Below are 17,030 nucleotides of genomic sequence, written 5' to 3'. Positions count from 1 at the left end.
CTCAGGCTAGAGTTTGTGAACATGAGGGCCGCCGAATGTGGGGCTGGCCTCATGGACCCATGAAGGTTTCTCCTGCTCTGGGCATTTTGTGCAGCTCCAGATACCGAGGTTTCCTTCTGGTGGACAGGAGAAGTCCTGTTTTATGACTCAAGGGATATTCCATTTGGAGGGATTCGAGACCAGCCCTCTGGGTATGGATGCCTGAAAACCCAACTGAGGGTTATTTTTAGAGTCTGGGGGCATGTAAGGCCCAATCTGCTGGCTCTGGTGACAGCTACCCAGTAAAGGGGATCAGATGAGGGTAATAGTGTGGCTTTGTGTCCAGGATGGTCTCCAAAAGTGGGGGTGACCTCAAGAGCCATGCAGGTTTTTGGTTTTTTTTTTTTTTTTCCCCTCTGAGGGCTTTACACAGCTCCAAATAGCAATGCTTCTTTCTGGATGTCTGGAGGAGTTTTGTTTTGTAACTCAGGGGTCTCCATATGGACAGATTCGAGGACAGCCCTCTAAGCATGGATGCCTAAAAACCCAATAGCATTAGGGCTTAGGAGTATGGCAGATCTGATTGGCTGGCTATGGGGCCAGCTACCAGGGACACTGAGTGGAGGTTGGTGCTGAAGCTTAGTGTCAGAATGCATATCACTGTCCAGGAATGATCTCTTTAAATGGGGGTGGCCTCGGGAGCCGTGCTGTTTTCTTTTAATATGGGGGGTTTGTGCAGCTCCATGGGACATGGTTTCTTTCTGGATGGCAGGCAGAGTCCTGTTTTGTGGCTCCAGACTCCCCAGTCTGGAGGCCATGTGGGCCAGGACTCTGGGGACGGAAGTCTAAAAACCAAAGCTAGGGTGAGGGTCAGGTCCTAGGGCATGGCAGGCTCGGTCTGCAGAAGCTGAGGCAAACTGCACAGGATCTGCAGTTAGGATGCATGGCATGCAGTCGCTCAGGCTGGAGATTTGGTCTATGAGCGACGCAGAAAGTGAAGGTGGCCTCATGAGGCTATGGATGTTTCTCCCACTCTGGGGGTTCTGTGCAGCTCCAAATAGCAAGGTTTCCTGGGGGATAGAGGAGTCCTGTTTTATAGCTCAGGGGTCCCACAGTTCAGGGATTTGAGAGCAGAGCACTAGGTATGGATGCCTGAAAACCCAACCGAGGGTTAGATTTAGGGCCTAGGGGCATGGCAGGCCTGATCTGCTTGCTCTGGGGTGAGCTACCCATGGGAATGAGTTGAATACTGGGCTTAGGTTGAGAGTCACAATGTGGATTTGTGTCCAGTGTAGCTTCTGAATGTGGGGGTGGCCTCAGGGACATGCATGTTTCTCCTACTCTGAGGGTTTTACACAGCTCTAAAAGGTAAGGTTTCCTTCTAGGGGGCAGGGTGAGCTCTGTTTTGTGGATCAGGCATTGCCACATGGAGGGATTTGAGACTAGGCCTCTAGGGATAGATGTCCATAAACACAAGCTAGGGTTAAGCTTTGGGCATAGGGCGTGGCAGGCGTGATCTGCAGATGCTGAGGTGAGCTCAGCATGGCTTAAGTATGCCCCATATGGAGGTACTGGAACAGGGCTCTGGGTATGGATACCTGAAATCCCAACCTAGTGTTAGGATTAGGGCCTATGGGCATGGCAGGCTTGATCTATTGTTTTGGGATGAGCTAAAGAGAGGGTTGATTTGATGGGCACAGCCAGGCTGTGTCTGATGGTATTAGTGAATGTGGTGGCCTAGAGATGTGGGGTGGAATTGGGGGCAGTGCATGTTTCTCCTAATCTGGGGGCAGTGCAGCTTCATATGGCAGGGTTTCTTTTTGGAGGGCAGGCAAAGTCTTATGGTGTGGCTCAGAGTCCCCAGTCTGGAGGGCTTGTGGATCAGGACTCTGGGGCAGAAGTCTGAAAACCAAGCGAGGGATAGGTTTAGGGCTTAGGGATGGTAAGCCTGATCTGCAGATGCTGAGGTGAGCTCCCTGGGATCTGAAATTAGGGCACATGTCAGGTGGTCACTCAGGCTTGAATTTGTATCCATGAGGGCAACCGAATATGGACTGACCAAATGGGGCCATGGAAATTTCTCCTGTTCTGTGGGTTTTGTTTTGTTCCAAATAGCAAGGTTTCATGCTGGGGGAAAGGAGAAGTAGTGTTTTATGTCTCAGAGGTCCCCGTATGGAAGTATTCGAGAGCTGGGCCCTGGGTTTAGATGCCTGAAAACCCAATCTAGAGTTAGAATTACAGCCTAGAGGCATGGCAGGCCTTATCTGCTGGCTCTTGGGTGATATACCCAAGAGGATAATTTGATAGGAGGAGCACAGGCTGTGCCAGACCGCACGTTATTGTCCAGGTCGGCTTACAATCCCCTATTGGAGTTGGGGACTGTGCAGGTTTCTCCTAAACAGGAGTTTCTGTGCATAGGACATGGTATCCTTCTGCAGGTAAGGCAGAGTCCTCTCGTGTTTCTTCAGGGTCCCAAATCTGGAAAGCTTTTGGGCAAAACTCTGGGGACAAAAGTCTGAATACCCAAGCTAGGTTTAGGGTTAAGGGCCTAGGGCATGGCAGGACCAATCTGCAGATGCTGAGATGAGCTCCTGTGATGTCAACTTAAGGCGAGTGTCAGGTGGTCACTCAGGCTGGAGTTGATGTCCATGAGGGACACCAAATACAGGGCTGGCCTCATAGGGCCATGGATGTTTCTCCTGCTCCGGGGAGTTTGCACACCTCCAAATAGAAAGATTTCCTTCTGGGAAACAGGAGGAGCCCTGTTTTCTGGATCAGGGGTACCCCATATTGAGGGATTCGAGTGCAGGGTTCCAGGTATGGATGCCGGAAAACCCAGCCTATTGCTGGTTTAGGTCCCCTAGGGGCATGGCTGGCCAGATATGTTAGTTCTCAGGCGAGTTCCTCAGAGGGATGTGTTGACAACCAGTGTTAGGCTGAGGGTCACAATGAGGGTTTGCATCCAGAACGGCCTCTGAAAGCGGGGGTGACCTCAGGGGATATGCAGGTTTCTCCTACTCTGAGGTTTCTGCACAACTCCAAATAGGAAAGTTTCCTTCTGGGGCACAGGAGGAGTTCTGTTTTATGGCTCAGGGGTCCCGCATGTGGACGTATTCGAGACCAGGCCTTGGGGACACATGGTTTAAATCAGAAGCTAGGGTAAGGATTAGGGCCTAGGGGCATGAAAGGTCTGATCTGCTGGCTCTAGGGCCAGCTACTTGGGTGGTTGACTGGAGGAAGAGGCTCAAACTCTGTGTCCGAATCTGAATCACTATCCAGGGATGACCTCCGTAAATGGGGATGGCCTTGGTGTCCATGCAGGTTTCTCCTAATCTGGGAGTTTTGTGCAGATCCATAGGGCATGGTTAACTTATGGAAGGCATTGCTGAGTGCTGTGGTGTGGCTCCAGAGCCTGGAGGGTTTGGGGGCCAGGCATCTTGGGATTTAAGCCTGAAAACCCAAACTAGGTTTAGAGTTAGGGCCTAGAGTCATGGCATGCCTGAACTCCCAGAACTGAGGAGGACTCCCTGAAGGGCTGAGTTGAGGGCGGGCATCAGGCGACAGATCAGAGTCTTGGGGATTTGGGTCCGTGGGGTTTAGATGCCGGGATTGCCCTCTGGGCATAAGCATGTTTCTCCCACTCTGAGGTTTCTGAGCAGCTCTAAATGGCACCATTTCTCCCTAGGTGGCCAGCGGAGTTCCTGCATGAGTCTCAGGCATCCACAATCTGTGGGGCTTTGGAGCCTGCCCTCTAAGCTCGAAAGCCTGTATAACCCACCTAGGGCCTAGGGGCATTACAGGCCCAATATGCCAGCACTGAGCCTGGCTCCCCTCAGGGCTGAGTTGAGGGCATTTCTCCAGCACTGTGGTGGAATCCGGCTTTTTGGCTGGGGGCTCCTGCGGGTTGGGGGGCAGCCTTTCTCTGTAGTTTCATGGGTGATGAATTCAGAATGAGAGTCTTTGGTTATTCCACTGGTTAGAGGCATCCTCACAGGGCATGACGTCAGGAACCCTGGGGTGAATTTCTGGGGTTGCTTGCCGGACGCTGGGTGAGTCATGTTATCCCCAAGGTTTCTTGTTTCCTCCTTGGGAAATTGCTGGCAGGGAATGTTCTGCTTCCAGTGGAACCATCGTGCACTGTCAGTGGGCATCAGGTTGTTGCAGCCACTCTGGAGAAGAGCATTGTGGTTCCTCTGAAAGCTAAGAACTGAACAACCCTAGGATCCAGCAGTTGGCCCTCCTAGGTATTTCCCTAAATGGCACAAAATGCACATTGAATGGGATACAAGCAATGTGATATTGACACCTCCATTTTCAACTATAGAGAAATGATGGAGGGAGTCTCAGTGCCCATTCAATGATAAGTGATGTGTGTGTATGTGTGTGTGTGTGTGAGTCATGTGTGTGTGTGTATATAAAATCTCCCATCTCTTCTTAAGGTAATAGGAGCCCAGTTCAGAAAGAATGAAATCTTACCATTTTCAAGGATGTGGATGGGTCTAGAGTGGGTTTAGCTAAGCAAAATCTGTAAGGAATTACCAATAGCCTATCATTTGACTTCTATGGAATTTTGGAAAGAAAAGATGAACAAAGTGAGGGGAGAAAACTGGGTCAATGAGGAAAGGGACTCAATCTTAGAGAACCAACCAAGGGTGGCTGGAAAGCAGGTGTGTGGGTAGGAAGGGAACAATGGGTGACGGCTATTAGGGAGGGTAATCACTGCCATGAGCTCTGGGTGTTCTGTGCAGGCGAGGAATCACAAAATCCTACTCCTGAAGCAAAGGAATGAACACTGCATGGAAACATATTGGAACTGAAATCGAGGAAGGAAAGAAGAAGACCATGTTCTACTTCATGAAGAGTGAGGTAAAAATGGAGTGATTTTAGCATTCCTGTTCTCTCAGTGATCATTTTCAAACACACTGTGGTGGGACACACTAGTTTCTGATTGCATAAGGAGCCCTCAGAAAGCTGCCAGGAAAAATTTAGATCTCAGAGCATTTTCATGTTCCATTAATATGTTCATTCCAGTTTGCCCAGGTACAAAGGTAAGTGGAGAGAAATAGGGCAGAAGAGGAATGGAGGTGTTAAACATTCAGGATATAGCCCTCCTCCTTTATTTTTTTTCTTTTTTTTAAGAATTTATTTTTATTTATTTGACAAACACCACAAATAGGCGGGGGGGGGGGAGGGAAGCAGGCTCCTCGCTGAGCAGAGAACCCGATGCGGGGCTCGATCCCAGGATCCTGGCATCATGACCTGAGCTAAAGGCAGAGGCTTTAACCCACTGAGCCACCCCTGATCCCCAGCCTTCCAGCTTTCTCATGAAAGCCTTGGGCCAGTTTAAGTTGAAAAGAAGGAGAGGGGAGACCAGCTTTGCAGCACGCAGGGTAGTTCCAGGTCTGCCTAGAGCTGACAGGGTTCACTGAGGAGAGCTGAGCTAGGGGCGTGACAGGTCTGAAATGCTGGTCCAGAGGTGGGTGCCTTGAGGATCTGCATTGAGGAAGGGGGTCAGGTGGCTCATCAAGCTAAAGAGGGCTGAAGAACGTTGGGGAGTACTCATGAGGACATGAAGGTTTCTCTGGCTCTGACAGTTCCTTGCAGGTCCAAACAGACTGGTTTCCTGCTAGTTGGCAGGTGGACTCCTACGGTGTTACTCTAGGGTTCCCAACCCAGAGGGCTTGCTGGACAGACCCCTGTAGAAGGAAGCCTGAAAACGCAACTTAGGATTAGGGTAATGGACTTGGGGAATGGCAGCTCCGATCCACCGGCGCTGATGCAGACTCCCCTCAGGATTGCGTTGAGGGAGAGCATCCTGCAGTGTGGCAGAATCGGGGTTTCTGGGCAGGATAACTGCTGATAGTAGGAGTGTTTTAGAAGGGTGTGCGTGTTTCTTCCTCTCTGAGAACACTGCAGAGCTCTAAATGGCACAGTCTCCCCCTGCATGGTAGTCAGATTTTTGGGTTTTCACAGAGGGGTCCTTAATCTGGGGAGTTTGATTTTCAGGCCTATTGGGTTGGAAGCCTGAAAACAGAAACTAGAGTTATGATAAGGGCTTCAGGGCAAGGAAGGCTTGATCTGCTGGTGCTGAGGCAGGCTCCCCAGTGGGCTGACGTCAGGCTGGGCATCAGGTGGCATGTCAGATTCCGAGTTTGTGTCCAGGGAGGCTATAGAAGCCGGGAGTATCTTCAGAGTGGCATGCAGGTTTCTCGCAGTCTGAGGTTTCTGCAGAGCTCCAAAGGGCACACGTTCCTCATGTGTGTGGGGCGCAGACCTGGGGTGTCACTGAGGCACTCTTTATGCCAGCGTGAGTCTCAGAGGTGCCCATCATCATGCTTGGGGAACAGGCCTCTGGACATGGAAGCCTGTACACCCCACATAGGGTTAGTGTTAGGGCCCACGGGCATGGCAGGCCCAATGTACTGGTGCTGATGCAGGCTCCCCAAAGGGCTGAGTCCAGGCCATGCATCCAGAGGCACAGCAGAATCTGGTTTTATGGCCATAAGGTCTCCTATGGTGGGGGTGGCTTTATGGGGGCTTGCAGGTTTCTCCCTGTCTGAGTGTTCGGCGCAGCCCAAACCTCAATATGTCCACCCACATGGTCAGTGGAGTCCAATGGTGTCACTCTGCAGTCCTAAGTCTTGGGGATTTGGGGGGCCAGATCTCTTTGTATGGAAGCCTAAAAACCCAAATTAGAGTTATACTAAGGGCCTACGGGCATGTCAGGCTTGATCTGCTGGTGCTGAGTTGGGGTCCCTGGTGTGCTGAGTTGAGAATGGGCATCAGGCAGGGGGTTGGATTCTGGGTTTGAGTCCATGGGGTGAAAGATGCTGGGTGGTGCCTTGGGGGACATGCAGGTTTCACAATTCTGAGGAATCTGTGCACCTCCCAATGGTACCACTGCACCATAGGAGCCAGGGTTGTGCCAGGGTGAGTCTCAGGCATCCACAATATGGTGGGTGTGGGGACCAGGTCTCTGGGTATTGAAGCCTATATACCCCTTCTATTGTTAAGGTTAGAGCGGAGGGACATGGCTGACCCGATTTGGCAATGCTGAATTTGGCTCCCATCAGGACAGAGTTAAGGACATTTGTCTGGCCACCCTGAAGAATCAGGGTTTGTCCCTGGGGGACCGCCAATGGTAGGGGTGGCTTTAGGGGGACTTCAGGTTTCTCCCCCTCTGAAGGTTCAGTGCAGCTTCAAGTGGCATGGGTTCCATCCGTGTGGAGGTTGGATTCCTGGGGTGTCACTCAGGGGTCCTTAATCCAGGGGGCCTGGGGGCCAGACCCCTTGGAATGGAAGCCTGAAAACGCAAAGTAAGGTTAGAGTTAGCGCTTTGGAACATTGCAGGCTATATCTGCTGGATCTGAGGGGGGCGGCCCTCAGGGATGAATTAGGGACACACCTCTTGCATCACAAGTATATGGCTTTATGGCCGGGGGGCGTGATGGCCAGGATAACTTCATGGGTTCAAGCAAGTTACACCCCATTTGAGGGCTTGACACAACTCCAATTGGCATGAATTCCTACCACGTGGCAGGTGGAGTTGTGTGGTGTCACTCAGACCTCCTTTATATAAGGGGCTTTGGGGCCAGGAGCCTTAGAATGGAAGCATGAAAAATAAAACTACATTTATTTAGAGCCTAGGGGCATGGTATGTCAGATCTTCTGCAACAGACGCAGTCACCCAGGGCTCAGTAGGGGGAATCATTGGACTTGCATTACCTGGCTTGTGGAGGGCTTTCCCTGAGTTCTTGCCAAGACCACTGAGGACACGCCTCTAGATAAGGTCATGTTCAGGCAAACATGAGCTGCACAAAGTGAGGTCGTCAGGGAATTTCCCGCCAATTCTCATGAGCATTCTGCCCAAATCCATATCATGAGAATAGTCTGGCATTAAGGGGCGATTTGGACCACCTGTCTCCCGTGCACTAGAGTGATTTCTTGCACAGTGCATGGTGTAGCCATCAGTAAAACATGCTGAGACTATGCTGCTGATGGTGTGGGAAGGCCTTGTTGTGGGCAGGCAGGTAGGGGTCTTCACATACGAGGGTTGACTCAGGCTCCAAAAGCCATGGTTTGCAAATAGGTGGCAAGAGGACTAATTGGGTGGGTTTCACATTTCCCACAGTGGACAGTTCGAGAGACAGGGCCCTGTGAAGGAAATACTGAAAAGTAGGTGAGGGTTAGGACCTAGCAATAGGGGCAAGGCAGACCCCATCTCCCATCTCCAGGGAGGGGACCCACGGAGGCCAAGGAACAGGAGGCATTGGCCTCATCTCCAACTGATTCATGGAGGGCTTTTTGGCAGTGTCCGAGTCATTACAACATGGGATTTTGGGCCAGGCCCAGCGGGCGGCCCTGCAGACATGCGTCACTGGAAGCGAGGGTCTATCTGGATTTGGGCAGAATGCTCGTGAGAATTGGCTGGCATTCAGCAGCCCTGCGGATCATCATGCTCCTTGTGGCAACAGGACCCTTTCTTGCCTGGGGCAGGTTATGGCCACCCGCCACCCGGAAAACGTGCCTAGATGATGCAGCCTACCCAGCGGCCCTGGAACAGGGTAATGTTCCCAGAGCAGAGTTGAGGAATGGGTGGCAGCCCAGCATCCGCCTCCTACTTTTCGGGTGGCTACTTTAGGTCGTGGCCAGCCTGAAACGCGCCGATACAACATAGCCTACCCTGGGCCCCTGTGCAGTGGAGGGTTCCAGGAGCAAAGCTGAGGGACAGGTCGTGGCAGGGCGTCTGCCTCCGATTTTTCCTCCAGGAAAGGGGCGCCCAAGGATGGTGCTGACCTCAGTGTGGGCAGGAGGTTTCTCTCCCTCTGAAATTGGCCAAAGCACCGAAAGGCACTGTTTGCGGTGGGTGGGGTGGGCGGAAGGGGAGGCGTGGCATGCACTCAATGTTCCCCAGTTGGTGGCCTCGTGGGACAGTATTCTGGAAATGGAAAGCTGGAGAAGCAGGCAAAGGTTCATGCCCAGGACTTGGGGCAGACACGGCTCCATCGGACAGCACCAGGGAGGGGACCCTCGGAGGCTGAGAAGCAGGAGGCATAGGTCTCATTGGAGTCTACCTCCCACAGGGCTTTCTGGTGGGGTTCGGAGGAAACTGCTTGTGTTGCTGTGCCAGGCCCATGGGGTGACCCTGCAGATGTGGGACGCCCAAAGCAATTTTGACAGGCGTTTTTCTGGCCAATTCTCATGAGCGTTCTGCCCAAACTGGTGGGCAGAACAATCGTGAGAATTGGCCAGCATTGGGCAGCCCTGCGGACCGCCCTGCTCCCCATGGCCCAGGGCCCTTTCTCACCCGGGGCATGTCGTGGCCAGCCAGAAAATGCAAGAGAGGATGTGACCCACCCTCGGGCACTGGCGCAGGGGAGCATTCCCGGAGCAGAGTTGAGGGATGGGTTGCGGCCGTGTGTCTGCTTCCGACTTCCCGGGTGTTGGGAGCCCAAGTGTGGGGCTGACTTCAGTGGGGGCACAAAGGTTTCTTTCGCCCGGAGGCTTGTCCAAAGCACTGAAAGGCACTGTGTGCTCTGGGGTGGGAGGCGTGGTGTGGGACTCAGGGTTCCCCAGTTGAAGGCCCTGAGGTACAGGACCCTTGAGGGAGGAAGTTGGGGAAAAAGAATTGAGGACCCATTACCAGGTCCTGAGTTGAGGAAGAAGGTGAGGGTTCATGCCCGGGCCTCAGGGCAGGCCCGGCTCCATGGGACAGCACCAGGGAAGGGACCAACAGAGGCTGAGGAGCAGGAGGCCTTGGAATCACCGGAGTGCATTCTGGTGGGGTTTGGACATGATCACTCAAGATGCCAGGCCATGCCCAGGAGACGGTCATGCAGACGAGTTTGCTGAGCATTGTCTGGCTGATTCTCAGGAGCGTTCTTCCCAAACTGGGATCGGTTTGGGCAGAATGCTCCTGAGAATTAGCCAGCGTTGGGCAGCCCTGCGGAACGCCCTGCTCCCCATGGCCATGGGCACTTTCTTGCTTGGGGCATGTCGCGGACACCCGGAAAATGTGAGAGATGACGGGACCCACCTAGGGGCACCAGTGCAGAGGAGCATTCCTGGAGCAGAATAGAGAGACAGGTTTCCCTTTCTCCACATTCTCTCCAACAAATGCTGATTTCTATATGCTGATTTGGGCTGTTCTAACTGGTGTCAGGTGCTATCTCAAGGTGGCTTTAATTGGCATCTCCCTGATAATCAGTGATGATGAATATTTTTTCATGTGTCTGATAGCCATTTGTAATCTTCATAGGAGAAATGTCTGTTCCTATATTCTGCCCATTTTTTTATATGATTGTCTGTTTTGTGTGTGTTGAGTTTGAGGAGTTCTTTATAGATCATGGATATCAACATTTTGTCTGTACTGTCATTTGCAAATATCTTCTCCCATTCTGTGGTTTGCCTCTGTGTTTTGTTGACTGTTTCCTTCACTGTACAGAAGCTTTTGAATTGATAATGTCCCAAAAGTTCAACTTTGCTTTTGTTTGCTTTATCTTTGGAGACATATCTTGAAAGAAGATGCTGTGGCCAGTGTTGAAGAGGTTACTGCCTATGTTCCTCTCTATAATTCTCATGGATTCCTACCTCAAGTTTATGTGCTTTATCCATTTTGAGTTCTCTTTTTGTTTGGTGTAAGAGAATGGTTGCATTTCATTCATCTACACATAGCTGTCCCAATTTTCCCAGCACCATTTATTGAAGAGACAGCCTTTTTTGTACTGTATACTTTTTTCTGCTTTGTCATATTATTTGACCATAGAGTTAATTGCCCATATCTGAGCTCTCTACTCTGTTCCACTGGTCTATGTTTCTGTTTTTATGCGAGTCCCATGCTGTATTGGTGATCACAGCTTTGTATTAACACTTGAAATCAGGCAACGTGATGCTCCCAGTTTTGCTTTTCTTTTCAGCATCTCCTTAGCAATACAGGGTCTCTGATTCTACACAAATTTTAGGCTTGTGTTGGCTCCAGAGATTTAAAACATACCAGTGGAATATTCATCAGAATGGCATTAAAATGATCGATTGCTCTAGGCAGTAACTAACATTAAATGTCTAGACATTTTAACAATGTTTATTCTTCTGATCCATAAGCATGCAATGGGCTTCTATCATTTTTGTTTTCTTCAATTTCTTTCATGAGTGTTCTCTAGTTCCCCGCTTTCAGATCCTTTACCTATTTGGTTTGGTTTATTCCCAGCTATCTTATGGCTTGGGTGTTGTAGTAAATGGAATCAATTCTCTAATTTCCTTTCTGTATTTTCATTGGTAATGTAGTAGAAAGCCAATGATTCCTTTACCATCATTTTGTATCCTGCCACATTATTTAATTGCTGAATGAGTTCTAGTAGTTTGGGGGTGGAGTCTTTAGGTTATTCCATATAAAGTATATTAAATGTGAAGAGAGAGACTGACTTCTTCATTTCCAATTTGGATACCTTTTATTCTTCTTTGTTGTCTGTTTGCTGATGCTAGGACTTCAAATACTATGTTGAAAAAGAGTGGTGAGAATGGGCATCCTTGTCATGTTCCTGATCTCAAAGGGAAGGCTGTCAGATTTTACCCATTGAGGATGATATTTACTGTGAATTTTTCATATAAACATTTTATGAAGTTGATGAATGTTCCCTCTATCCCTATACTTTGAAGTGTTTTAATCAGGAACAGATGCTGGATTTTGTCAAATGCTTTTTCTTCATCACTTGAGAGGACCATGTGGTTCTCCTCTCATTTTTTATTAATTTGTTCTATGACATAGATTTGCAACGTTGAACCACCCTTGCAACATAGGCATAGATCTCACCCGGTCAAGTTGGGTAATCTTTTTAATATACTCTTTGATCCTATTAGCCAGGCTCTTGTTGAGAATCTAAGCATCCATATTCATCAGTGATATTGGTCTTAAATTCTCCTTTTTGGTGAGGACTTTGCCTGCTTTGGGGATGAGCATAATGCTGGCTTCATAAAAAGTGTCTGGAAGTTTTCCTTCTGCTTCAATTTTTGGAAAGAGCTTCAGGAGAAGAGGTGTTACTTCTTCTCTGAAGTTTTTGTATAATTCCCAAGCAAATACAAAGGTCCTGGGCTCTTGTTTTTTAGAAGTTTTTTGATCACTACTTTAATCCTGTTACTGGATAACAGTCTATGCAAGTTGTGAATTTCTTCCTGGTTCAATTTTGGGATTGTATAGTTTTCTAGGAATGCATCCATTTTACCTAGGTGGCTTAGCGTATTGGCATACAACTGTTCATTTTTAAAATTTCTTTTCAGTGTTACCCTATTCATTGTTTTAGAATCACACACAGTGCTCCATGCAATCCATGCCCTCTATAATCCCCATATCTTGCTTCCTGCAACCCCCACCCCACACCCCTTAAAGACCTCAGATTCATTTTCAGAGTCCATAGTCTCTCATGGTTCACCTCCCCTTCCAATTTCCCACAACTCCCTTTTCCTCTCCATCTCCCCTTGTCCTCCATGCTATTTGTTATGCTCTACTCATAAGTGAAATCATATCATAATTGACACTCTCTGCTTCACTTATTTCACTCAGTAGAATCTCTTACAGTCCCGTCCATGTTGCTACAAAAGAGAGTAAACATCCTTTCTGATGGAGGGATACTACACCATAGTCATAGTGTATATGGACCACATCTTCCCTATCCTTTCGTCCTTTGAAGGGCATCCTGGTTCTTTCCACAGTTTGGTGACCATGGTCATTGCTTCTCTAAACATTGGGGTACAGATGGTCCTTCTTGTCACTACATCTGTATTTTTGTGGTAAATAACTAGTAGTGCTGTTGCAAGTACATAGGGAAGATATATTTTTAATTTCTTGAGTAATCTCCACACTGTTCTGCAATGTGGCTGCACCAACTTGTTTTCCAGAGAGCAGTGTAAGAGGATTACCCTTTCTCCACATCCTTACCAACTCATGTTGATTCCTATCTTGCCGATTTTGGCCGTTCTAACTGGTGTAACATGGTATCTCAATGTGGTTTTTATTGGCATCTCCCTGATGGCTAGTGACGATGAACATTTTTTCATGTGTCTAATAGCCATTTTTATGTCTTCATTGGAGAGGTGTCTGTTCCTATCTTCTGCCCATTTTTTTATGACTATCTGTTTTGTGTGTTGTGAGTTTGAGGAGTTCTTTTTAGATTTTGGATATCAACCTTTTGTCTGTACTGTCATTTGAAAATATTTTCTCCCATTCCATCGGTTGCCTCTTTGTTTTGTTGACTGTTTCCTTTCCTGTAAAATAATTTGATCCTGATGAAGTCCCAAAAGTTCATCATCGCTTTTGTTTACTTTGCCTTTGGAGACATACATTGAAAGATGTTCCTATGGCAGGGTTGAAGAGGTTATTGCCTATGTTCTCCTCTAAAATTCTGATGGATTCCTGTCTTACATTGAGGTCTTTTATTCATTATGAGTTTATCTTTGTGTATGGTATAAGAGGATGGTCGAGTTTCATTCTACTATATATAGATACCCTGTTTTCTAGCACCATTTATTGAAGAGACTGTTTTTTTTCCACTGTATATTTTTTCCTGCTTTCTAGAAGATTATCCAACCATAGAGTTGATGGTCCACATCTGAGCTCTCTACTGTGTTCCACTGGTCTATGGGGTGTTTTTATGCCAGTCGCATACTGTCTTGGTGATCACAGCTTCGTAGTAACCTTTGAAATCAGGCAACATGGTGATCCCAGTTTTGTTTTTCGTTTTGGCAATTCTTAGCAATACGGGGGCACTTCTGATTCCACACATATTTTAGGCTTGGGTTTGCTCCAGCTCTTTGAATGTTACCGCATGAATTTTGATCAGAATGGCATTAAATGGATCGATTGCTCTAGGCACTATAGACATTTCAACATTGTTTATTCTTCTGATCCATGAGAATACAATGGTTTTATGTCTTTTTTGTTTTCTTGAATTTTTTTCATGAATATACTGTAGTTCCTTGAGTACAAATCCTTTACCTCTTTATTCCCAGGTATCTTATGGTTTGGGTGCTGTAGTAAAGGAATTGATTCTATAATTTCCCTTTCTGTATTTTCTTTTAAATTAAATTTATTTATTTTTAGCATAACAGTATTCATTGTTTTTTCACCACACCCCGTGCTCCATGCAATCCATGCCCTCTATAATCCGTGCCACCACCTAGTACCCCAACTGCCCACCCCCCGCCACTTCAATCCCCTCAGGTTGATTTTCGGATTCCATAGTCTCTCATGATTCACCTCCCCTTCCAGTTTCCACAAACTCCCTTCTCCTCTCTAACTCCCCATGTCCTCCATGCTATCTGTTATGCTCCACAAATAAATGAAACCATATGATAATTGACTCTCTCTGCTTGACTGATTTCACTCAGCATAATCTCTTCCAGTCCCATCCATGTTGCTACAAAAGTTGGGTATGCATCCTTTCTTTTATTTATTTATTTTTTATTTTCAGCATAACAGTATTCATTATTTCTCACCACACCCAGTGCTGTATGCATCCTTTCTGATGGAGGCATAATACTCCGTAGTGTACATGGACCACATTTTCCTTATCCATGCATCCGTTGAAGGGCATCTTGGTTCTTTCCATAGTTTGGTGACTGTGGCCATTGCTGCTATAAACATTGGGGTACAGATGGCCCTTCTCTTCACTATAACTGTATCTTTGGGGTAAATACCCAGGAGTGCAATTGCAGTGTCATAGGAAAGTTCTATTTTTAATTTCCTGAGGAATCTCTGCACTGTTCTCCAAAGAGGCTGCACCAACCTGCATTCCCACCAACAGTGTAAGAGGGTTATCATTTCTACACATCCCCTGCCACACACGTTGTTTCCAGTCATGTTAATTTTGGCCATTCTAACTGGTGTAAGATGATACCTCAATGTGGTTTTAATTTGAATCTTCCTGAGGGCTAGTGATGATGAACAATTTTTCATGTGTCTGAAAGCTATTTTTATGTCTTCATTGGAGAAGTCTCTGTTCATTTCTTCTGCCCATTTTTTATGTGATTGCCTGTTTTGTGTGTGTTGAGTTTGAGGAGTTTATTATAGATCCTGGATATCAACCTTTTGTCTGTACTGTCATTTGCAAATATCTTATCGCATTCCGTAGGTTGCCTCTTTGTTTTTTTTTTTTTTAGAATAACAAAAAATATTTTACTAAAACATAAGATTTACAGAAGTTTCCAGACAAGCCATACAAAAAGGTCACAAGCTTTTTCTTAGAGGAAGGATTCTACACTTGACAGCAAAGTCACAATGTTATTAGTGAGGGCTGTGATGTTTGTTTAATGTTCCCATTTTGGTTCAATCAAGCTTGTCCATCTACAATGTCTAAATAAAGTTAGACTTGGCTAGAGAGCATATTCTAAAGAACTGGTTAGCTGCTTTTAACCAATGAAATTAGATCACCATAAAAAGGGGGAAAGGAGCCCATAAAATTAAAATAAAACTACCTCTCCCCCTCAAAAAAGTAATAAAAACACCCAAACCCCTGCAGCTAACTCTGACAACTACCTTCATTCACAGTGCTTAACCATGATGGGGAAATAAATAAAAGCAGAGAAGGGCCACTGCTTTTAAACGTTTCACAATAATCCAGATGGTACTTCTAGCCTCTGCTTATGCTTCACAACAGTGAATCAGGATAAGGCATAGATTTGCTAATGTGCATTTAATCACCAAAGGACTGAAGATGTCTGGGCTTTTATTCTGTAATGTTTCTAAGACTGTGTCCATTAAATGCAAACAAAAAAGGAAGAAGTCTTGGCAGAACAGGATAAGTGATGCACACTTGATGATCAGATCGATTTTAAATATTATTTATGGCATATAGCCTAGTCCATGCTCTAGCTGTTTCTATGGCTTGGGCCTCGTTGGTCTTCCATTGCTCTGCTACATCATTTGCTAACGGATCATCCGGATTGGGAGCACTTAACAAAGCCTGGATCGATAGCAGAACTGTGTGGATGTGCTGTGCTGGGGACCACTTATCTTTCAAAATATCTAAACATATTATTCCCAACTTGTCTACATTAGGATGATAAATTTTGGTCATGAAACATACTTTAGGGGCTGCCATTGGGTATTCTTCTGGTAGGAATAGTTCAAGCTTAAAAGTCCCTCCCTCAAAGAGGGAATCCTGAGGGCCAGCAATGACCACATGAAAATAACGGGCGTTGTTCTCATCTGGTTCTGCTTTAATGCCAGGAACTGGTTCTGCCAGCAAACGCTGGGTTTCCTTTATAATCCTGCGGGGCAGCCCGGCCATCTTGTCAGATCCCGAGTTCGGCCTCTGGTCTCGACTCTGGCTCCACTTGCCTCACACACAAGTGGAAGTCCAGGGCTCCACTCGCCTCTTTGTTTTTGTTTGTTTGTTTGTTTGTTTTGTTTGTTTTTTTGATGGTTTCCTTGCTGTGCAGAAGCTTTTGATTGTGATAAAGTCACAATTCTCGCTTTTGTTTACTTTGCCTTTGGAGGCATATCTTGAAAGAAGTTGCTGTGGCTGATATCGAAGAGATTACTGCCTATGTTCTCTTCTAGGATTCTAATGGCTTCCTGTCTCATGTTGAGGTCTTTTATTTATTTTGAGCTTATCTTTGTGTACGGTGTAAGAGAATTGTCGAGTTTCATTCTTCTACATATAGCTGTACAGTTTTCCCAGCACCATTTATTGAAGAGACTGTCTTTTTTCCACTGTATATTTTTTCCTGTTTTGTTGAATATTAATTGAACATGGAGTTGAGGGTCCATATCTCAACTCTGATATGGGCTCTCTACTCTGTTCCACTGGTTAATGTGTCTGTTTTTATGCCAGTACCATACTGTCTTGTTGACCACAGCTTTGTAATAAAGCTTGAAATCAGGTAACGTGATGCCCTTAGTTTTATTTTCATTGATAATGTAGAATAAAGCCACTGATTTCTGTACCATGATTTTGTATCCTGCCACATTATTGAATTGTTGTATGTGTTCTGGTAGTTTGGGGGCGGAGTCTTTTGGGTTTTCCATATAAAATCTGTCATCTGTGAAGAGAAAGAGT

General features: G+C 46.9%; 1 pseudogene across 1 annotated transcript; it reads right to left on the bottom strand.

The window, feature by feature from the left end:
• Window positions 1-15,647: 15,647 nt before the first annotated feature.
• Window positions 15,648-16,275, bottom strand: LOC309857000 (ubiquitin-conjugating enzyme E2 N pseudogene; annotated as a pseudogene). Its single transcript has one exon. The product of its transcript is annotated as a ubiquitin-conjugating enzyme E2 N pseudogene (transcript).
• Between the last annotated feature and the right edge of the window lie 755 nt (window positions 16,276-17,030).

This window comes from Mustela nivalis (assembly GCF_964662115.1).
Source record: "Mustela nivalis genome assembly, contig: HAP1_SCAFFOLD_131, whole genome shotgun sequence".
NCBI lineage: Eukaryota > Metazoa > Chordata > Mammalia > Carnivora > Mustelidae > Mustela > Mustela nivalis.
The sequence above is the reverse complement of the archived record's forward strand: the minus strand, read 5'-3'. Positions and strand labels throughout refer to the sequence as shown.